At 43.6% G+C, this 9,329-nt stretch overlaps 1 pseudogene; it reads right to left on the bottom strand.

Moving 5' to 3' along the window:
* Positions 1-4,450: 4,450 nt before the first annotated feature.
* Positions 4,451-4,569, bottom strand: LOC134968368 (5S ribosomal RNA; annotated as a pseudogene).
* Between the last annotated feature and the right edge of the window lie 4,760 nt (positions 4,570-9,329).

Here is a 9,329-nt window from a genome sequence, read left to right as displayed (position 1 = left end):
TACTGTATATATGAAAGGCTAATGCTACACCCCAGTGGCGTGCGGTGAGGTAAGTGGCTGGTGAGGCACTACAGCCATAATGTCCGCTGATGACCCCTACCGCCGCTGATCCAATGCCCGCTACTGCACCTGAGCCGATGCCCACTGCCACCGCCAATGGCTTACAAACTCGCCCACCATCAACTGACCCAGCCCTCCGCCAGCTGCCAATGCCCACTGCCTGCCTGCTCATCATACTTGTGATATATTGTACATTTTTATAGAAAAAAACAATAAAAATTTGTGTTTGGGACTGGGAAGGGAGTGGGAGGAGGACATGAATGCAATTTTGTTGTCCAGGGCTTCCATTAACTTAATACTAGCACCATGGATGCGGCCAGAGGCGGAACTACCGGCAGTGCAGGCAGTGCACTGCACTGGGGCCCGCCTCTGTCCAGGGGCCCAAGCATGTAATGAGTCAAACTGACTCATTACATGCCGCTGTGCGCTGCAGGCAACCGCTGCCCGCAGCGCACAGCCGCCCTGAGAGGAGAGGAGAGGAGCAGCGGGCCAGCGGCACGGACGGGGGAAGGAGGAGGGAGCCGGAGGAGGGAGCCGCAGCAGCGCTTTGTTACTGGTGGAGGCGCTGCTGCTGCTGCCCCTCTGCTTCCCTATAGGCTGTCTTCCGAGAACAGCCTATAGGGAAGCAGAGGAGCAGCAGCAGCAGCGCCTCCACCAGTAACAAAGCGCTGCTGCGGCTCCCTCCACCACCTCCCTCCTCCTTCTTCTCTACAGCCCGGGAATCGTCAGACGCTGCACCGAGGAGCCTGAGCCGGCGGAGAGGGTAAGTATAATTCTTCTTTCTTTCTTTTTCTCTTTTTCTTTCTTTCTTTTTTTTACTTTCTTTCTTTCTTGGGCCTGCCTGCCGCAATGTATAAAAAGGGGGGAATGCCTGCCGCAATGTATAAAAAGGGGGGAATGCCTGCCGCTATGTGTAAAAAGGGGGGAATGCCTGCCGCTATGTGTAAAAAGGGGGGAATGCCTGCCGCAATGTATAAAAAGGGGGGAATGCCTGCCGCAATGTATACAAAGGGGGGAATGCCTGCCGCAATGTATAAAAAGGGGGGAATGCCTGCCGCTATGTGTAAAAAGGGGGGAATGCCTGCCGCTATGTGTAAAAAGGGGGGAATGCCTGCCGCTATGTGTAAAAAGGGGGGAATGCCTGCCACAATGTGTAAAAAGGGGGGAATGCCTGCCGCAATGTATAAAAAGGGGAGAATGCCTGCCGCAATGTATAAAAAGGGGGGAATGCCTGCCGCAATGTATACAAAGGGGGGAATGCCTGCCGCAATGTATAAAAAGGGGGGAATGCCTGCCGCTATGTGTAAAAAGGGGGGAATGCCTGCCGCTATGTGTAAAAAGGGGGGAATGCCTGCCGCTATGTGTAAAAAGGGGGGAATGCCTGCCGCAATGTGTAAAAAGGGGGGAATGCCTGCCGCAATGTATAAAAAGGGGGGAATGCCTGCCGCAATGTATAAAAAGGGGGGAATGCCTGCCGCAATGTATACAAAGGGGGGAATGCCTGCCGCAATGTATGAAAAGGGGGGAATGCCTGCCGCAATGTATAAAAAGGGGGGAATGCCTGCCGCAATGTATAAAAAGGGGAATGCCTGCCGCAATGTATAAAAAGGGGAATGCCTGCCGCAATGTATAAAAAGGGGGGAATGCCTGCCGCAATGTGTAAAAAGGGGGGAATGCCTGCCGCTATGTGTAAAAAGGGGGGAATGCCTGCCGCTATGTGTAAAAAGGGGGGAATGCCTGCCGCTATGTGTAAAAGTGGGGGACTGCCTGCCGCTATGTGTAAAAAGGGGGAATCAGCCTGCCGCAATGTGTAAAAAGGGGTAATCTGGCTGCCGCAATGTGTAAAAAGGGGGGACTGCCTGACGTAATGTGTAAAAAGGGGACTCAGCCTGCCGCAATGTGTACAAAGGGGTAATCTGCCTGCCGCTATGTGTACAAAGGGGTAATCTGCCTGCCGCAATGTGTAAAAATGGGGATGCTGTCTGCCGTTATGTGTAAAAAGGGGACGCTGTCTTCCGCTATGTGTAACAAGGGCACGCGGTCTGCCGTTATGTGTAAAAAGTGTACGCTGTCTGCCGTTATGTGTAACAAGGGCACGCTGTCTGCCGTTATGTGTAAAAAGCGTACGCTGTCTGCCGCTATGTGTAACAAGGGCACGCGGTCTGCCGTTATGTGTAAAAGGGCACGCTCTCTGCCGTTATGTGTAAAAAGGGGGACGCTCTCTGCCGTTATGTGTAAAAAGGGCACGCTGTCTGCCGTTATGTGTAAAAAGTGCACGCTGTCTGCTGTAATGTGTAAAAAGAGGAATCTGTCCGCTGTAAGGTGTAAAAGGGTCTCTACCTGGTGTAGTGGTGCTACTGTGCGACGTAATTTGAATAATGGAGACTACTGTGTACCGTTTTATGAAATGGTATTATTTTGTGGCCACACCCCTTCCTCACGAAGCCACGCCACTATGTATTTTTGCGCGCGCCTACGGCGCGCACTGCCCCTGTTTTACATGCAGGGGTGGGGCTCCGATGCCGTTTCTTGCACACAGTGCTAAAATGTCTAGTTACGGCACTGTTGCTAGGTATCCATTTCTCTGGCCCTGAGCAGGTCCCCCTCACCAGATCCTCTCCAGGGGTGAGGGGGTGGACTTGGATGGGATGTGTGTGTGTGGGGATATGTTGGGGGGGGGGCCCAAAGCATTTTCTCGCACCTGGGCCCACCGCTCGCTTGTTCCGCCACTGGATGCGGCGCTATTAAGTTAATGGAAGTCCTGGACAACAAAATAGCCAGCAGTGGGTGACAGGGAGAGGGTGACACCAGAGAGAGCGTGACAGCAGTGGATTACATGGAATGGGTGATAAAGAGTAGAGTGTGACCCTTTCTAAGAGAGAAAGGAGCCAAAAAGAACTATGTGTCTTTTCCAGGGCACTCTTAAATAATAATATTGTTATGAAAATTTTAATTTATTAAAATATCACTTTTATTGGTATACACTAAAAAAGGTGGGGGGAGGAAGGAAGCAGACAATATATATATATATATATATATATATATATATATATATATATACATATGTAAAAAGGAATAAGGTGATTTTCAGCGACCAATGGTGTCTTATAATTTGGAGGAGACTCAGTAAAAAATTTTTCATAAAAATAGTAAAAATTTAATAGACTGTAATTAGCACCAACATAAAAGTAAATAAATATAAATAAAAGCAATGGCCCTAAGACAAGGAGCCAGCAATTAAGTGATAAATCAATGGAACTAATTAAAAGATGTAAAAAAATGCATACAATTAATAGTTCAAGCTAATAAAAGACAGGAGAATGAATTCCTAACAGTATAAAATTGGAAGTAAGATCAACATATAAATAGTATAAAAAAAGGTTCTTAGCTTTTTTTGAGAGGATATATATCATAACACTCAACGCGTTTCGTCCTCTCTGGACTTCATCAAGGGGTGGCATATGACTGGGACAGATCATCTATATATACCTAAGTTAATGAAGAAGTGATTGTTACATCACTTCCTGTCAATTAACAAATGTCAAATTAGTCAATGTGTTTATACACATCAAAAACGAAGCTATAATAGCCTTGCAGCATGGTACCCCCATGCTATGCAAAACCGCTTTTGAATGGAGTCATTATTGTGTTTAAAAAGTCATTTTCAACACTTTTAAACTTGTGATCCTGGACTTCCTGTCCGGGTCGTGGGTGACGTCACGTCCGCCCCACTTCCGGCGTCCGGCAGTCCTCATTGCGTATGCGCCAACCGCGGGTTAGATGGTATCGTACGTCTGCTGTGCATATATTCTCCCTTCAGAGGCGGGGAAGAGTTCGTACAGCGGCGGCCATGTTCTTGAAGAATGTTCATCTCAAGCAACTGTTTGTGTGATCATGTGATCGCGGCGGCCATCTTTGTTGTGACTTTTCATATTGAAATATGCTCATTCGACCGAGAAAAAAGAAAGAAATATGATTTTAAGACTACTGTGAATGCAAATATTAATATTAAATTCCACTGGTGCCCCTGATTACAGGAGTTTTTGCATAGCATATATATATATATATATATATATATTGGATGTATATCCACTACTTGATATCACCGCATTGGGCACAGGGATAGTAAATAATTATAGTATTTATAATGGAGGAGATTGGAAGGTGTTGGTTTTTTGCAGTGTTGAAATCTGTATACAAAAACTGCATGGAAGCGGTGAGTGAAGACATTCATATACAGGAGTGAATCAGCGGCAGACAGATTTCTAGGTGTGTTAGAAAGATAATCAGGTGCTAGCCTGGTTGTTAGAATAGATCAGCTTCTTTTTTAGGCACCCACATTCCACGTAAGAAAGTTAGTACAATATCCTCATAGCCCTTGCACACAAAGTTATTACAGCACCCAGTATTCCATGATGGTTCCCCATCTATGTACTAACTGGGCCCAGCACTGCTTGGCTTCCAAGATCGAACGGAGTTGGGCATCTCCAGTGCGGTATGGCTGTATAATTGGCATGGTTTTTTGGAGGTATCATAATGTGATTACGTGGTTTGGGAGGTAGCCCAAATAGAAATAGAAGCAGAGAGAGGACAGGTTAATATAATAGGAACAGGATGTAGTCAGCTTACGTTACAAAAAGGGGGCTATTTCATAGCCCTCGTTGAAGCCATCAGGGTGCAGGGTATTGAGTTCAAAAATCCAGTACATTTCCCTTTTTGATAAAAGGTTAGAGAGGTCTCCGCCTCTCTCGCCCAGTGAGACTAGTTCAATGCCCTTGAAGGTTAGATCGTCCGGGTCCGAGTTGTGACAAGCATGGAAATGTTTCGATACTGCGTGTGTCAGTACTTTGTTTTTAATGTTCCTTATATGTTCCTGAATGCGGATTTTCAAAGGTCTTTTTGTTTTACCTATGTACTTCATCCCACATGAGCACTCCAGCATGTATATCACTGACACCGTATTACAGTTAATGAACTGCTTGATCTTATAGTCTTTCTCTCCATTTGTTTTCTTAAAGGTTTTCCTTATGGGGTGTACGTAGCGGCATACATTGCAGCGGCCGCATTTATAACATCCGACGCATTTGGGCATGCTAGATCTTACTTCCGGGTTCCTTAGCATGCTTGGTGCCACCAGATCTTTAAGGTTTTGCGATTTCCTAAATACCACAAGAGGGTCTTTTGGGAGATAGTCTTTCAAAATCGGATCCATCAGGAGAATGTTCCAGTGTTTTTTTAGGGTTTTCTTAATAATGTTCTCATGTCTACTAAACGTAGTGACAAACCTCACTGTATTATCTCTTTTTTCCTTGGATTTATATTTCAAAAGTTGTTTCCTCTCCAAATTCTTGGCCTTCAGGTTGGCTTCTTCCAAAAGATGGTTCGGATATCCTTTTTCTTTGAATCTTTCGGTGTATACCTGCAGTTGTTGGTCTCGGTCCTCAGTATCCTTACAGTTCCGAGCAATTCTGTTGAACTGGGAGAAGGGGATATTATTCTTCCATTATTGACTGTGATTGCTTCGGTAGTGTACGTAGCTGTTCATATCCACTTCCTTAATGTAGTTCTTGGTGATCACTTTATTACCTGTATGTGTCAGAACCAAGTCGAGGAATTCTATCTTCTCTGTGCTTTCCTTTGCAGTGAAATGAAGATTCATGGAATTATTGGATAAGTACGTGAAGAATTCTTTAAAACTTGCACCGTCACCATCCCACACAAGCAAAATGTCATCTATATAACGTTTATAAAATGCAATATTTTGTTGGATTGGATGATCCTTAAAAATGTACTTATTTTCCCAATTTCTCATAAAGAGATTAGCGAAACTGGGCGCAAAAATTGTGCCCATGGCGGTGCCGCAGATTTGTAAAAAAGAGGTATCTAAAAATTTAAAATAGTTACGTTTCAAAATAAAATTCATTAGTTCACATAAAAATATCCTGTGCTCCTCTGTGATCTCTGCATCTTTACTCAGGAATCCATTACAGGCCTCTACACCCTTGTCATGTTCTATGCAGGTGTAGAGCGACTGAACGTCTATGGTGAAATAATGTATGCCATAAGATCTTTAATGAAACCAATACCACTGAGAGCGTACTCAGTACGGACTCACTTGATGAGATATTCTGGAGTATGGAAAGACTACTAATTAAAGAAGTGAAGGCATGGTGGGACGTCAAAGGGTTGGAGCACTACATCAGCGTGGATCGAATACCCAGGGGCCTCAAAATAAACAAACAGCCCACATTTGGAACAGAAAACCCCGAATTCATGAAAGAATGGGATAACACACTCCACAGCTGTTCAATTAAACTAATGAAAATCCTGGTGACGGAGAAAAAACGTATCATCTCCACCCTGGAAACAGAAATCAAAGAGACTGAAACGAAGTTAGAAATATTCAAGGACAAAGAGGATTTCAAGATCAACGAAAAAGTATTGAATAGGAAACTGGAGCAAGTTGAAGATGAGGTTATAAGGAATAAAGGAAAGAAATTTGTACGGGACAAGCAAGACTATGAGAACAACAAGGTCAAGAATTGGAGCAGATTTAATGGAAATTACAAGATTGAACCGAGAACAAAGAGGGAATATTGGCAATCTGTACCAAGAAGAGGCATAGATAACGGAAGGAACTATCCACAGAAAAGACAGAATATACAGACCACCAATAGATTTTCTACACTACAAAGATTGAATTCGGCAACTGAGGAGGATTTTTTATCACCAGGCAAAAGCACACGATTCAAAACCATGGCAAGAAATATACCGAAGGAGAAGGTCACGAACACGACACCTCTAAAAAGAAGACTAGCAGAAGAAGAGGATGTCGAGGGGGCAGGAGGAACAAGTGTTTACAACAGCAAAAGAAGACATCTCCACTAGAACATCCAACACCGAAGGGTATCTTCAATTTATCAAGCCACACGCTATCAAAATATGAAAGTTCACTACTGAATAAAGGTCTCTCCTACGCACCTACAAAAGGCATGAACAAGTTTGACGTCTTTATAGATCTGAACAAGTTCGTAAGGAAGCTAACACTCAAAAGGCATTTTCTCAAAAAGGAAAATGCGGTGATCCGCAATTATGACCAATCCAAATCGGGACTAAAACCGACTTCCAAATTTTACCCCTTGGAATCAAAGGGCCACAATGTGGGCATTTTTTATGATCTGGTTAAAAAGGATCTATGCGAAACTGAAATGGAGGATATTAAAGAGAAGAATCTCACGAACAGAGAAACAAAGGCGATTAAGGAACTTCAGGATAACAAAAACATTGTTATAAAATCTGCTGATAAAGGGGGGGGTTGGTCATTATGGACCGGGAGGCATACGTCGCAGAAGCAAACAGACTGCTGGGGGATAGGACTTCATACACCCCCCTCCCAGGAGATCCAAAAGATGGTTTTGTGGAGGAACTGAGAACCATACTTTTAAAAGCATTCAGGTGTGAGATTTTAACTAAAGAAGAATACCAGTACCTGTTTAACTCCAACCCCATCACCCCCATTTTTTACTTCTTACCCAAGGTGCATAAATCTATGACGAATCCCCCAGGAAGACCCATTGTGGCCGGGATAGATTCACTGACGTCACACTTATCCGAATACGTGGATGTATTTCTGAGGAAACATGTGTTGAACCTGCCAGCTTATTTAAAAGACACTACATCCGTCCTGAACCTGATGGACTCATTCGAATGGAAAGACACTTATAGATGGATCACCATAGACGTTCAGTCGCTCTACACCTGCATAGAACATGACAAGGGTGTAGAGGCCTGTAATGGATTCCTGAGTAAAGATGCAGAGATCACAGAGGAGCACAGGATATTTTTATGTGAACTAATTAATTTTATTTTGAAACGTAACTATTTTAAATTTTTAGATACCTATTTTTTACAAATCTGCGGCACCGCCATGGGCACAATTTTTGCGCCCAGTTTCGCTAATCTCTTTATGGGAAATTGGGAAAATGAGTACATTTTTAAGGATCATCCAATCCAACAAAATATTGCATTTTATAAACGTTATATAGATGACATTTTGCTTGTGTGGGATGGTGACGGTGCAAGTTTTAAAGAATTCTTCACGTACTTATCTAATAATTCCATGAATCTTCATTTTACTGCAAAGGAAAGCACAGAGAAGATAGAATTCCTCGACTTGGCTCTGACACATACAGGTAATGAAGTGATCACCAAGAACTACATTAAGGAAGTGGATATGAACAGCTACGTACACTACCGAAGCAATCACAGTCAACAATGGAAGAATAATATCCCCTTCTCCCAGTTCAACAGAATTGCTCGGAACTGTAAGGATACTGAGGACCGAGACCAACAACTGCAGGTATACACCGAAAGATTCAAAGAAAAAGGATATCCGAACCATCTTTTGGAAGAAGCCAACCTGAGGGCCAAGAATTTGGAGAGGAAACGACTTTTGAAATATAAATCCAAGGAAAAAAGAGATAATACAGTGAGGTTTGTCACTACGTTTAGTAGACATGAGAACATTATTAAGAAAACCCTAAAAAAACACTGGAACATTCTCCTGATGGATCCGATTTTGAAAGACTATCTCCCAAAAGACCCTCTTGTGGTATTTAGGAAATCGCAAAACCTTAAAGATCTGGTGGCACCAAGCATGCTAAGGAACCCGGAAGTAAGATCTAGCATGCCCAAATGCGTCGGATGTTATAAATGCGGCCGCTGCAATGTATGCCGCTACGTACACCCCATAAGGAAAACCTTTAAGAAAACAAACGGAGAGAAAGACTATAAGATCAAGCAGTTCATTAACTGTAATACGGTGTCAGTGATATACATGCTGGAGTGCTCATGTGGGATGAAGTACATAGGTAAAACGAAAAGACCTTTGAAAATCCGCATTCAGGAACATATAAGGAACATTAAAAACAAAGTACTGACACACGCAGTATCAAAACATTTCCATGCTTGTCACAACTCGGACCCGGACGATCTAACCTTCAAGGGCATTGAACTAGTCTCACTGGGCGAGAGAGGCGGAGACCTCTCTAACCTTTTATCAAAAAGGGAAATGTACTGGATTTTTGAACTCAATACCCTGCACCCTGATGGCTTCAACGAGGGCTATGAAATAGCCCCCTTTTTGTAACGTAAGCTGACTACATCCTGTTCCTATTATATTAACCTGTCCTCTCTCTGCTTCTATTTCTATTTGGGCTACCTCCCAAACCACGTAATCACATTATGATACCTCCAAAAAACCATGCCAA

The sequence above is a fragment of the Pseudophryne corroboree genome, chromosome 10, assembly GCF_028390025.1.
Source record: "Pseudophryne corroboree isolate aPseCor3 chromosome 10, aPseCor3.hap2, whole genome shotgun sequence".
NCBI lineage: Eukaryota > Metazoa > Chordata > Amphibia > Anura > Myobatrachidae > Pseudophryne > Pseudophryne corroboree.
This window is presented reverse-complemented; position numbering and strand designations above follow the sequence as displayed.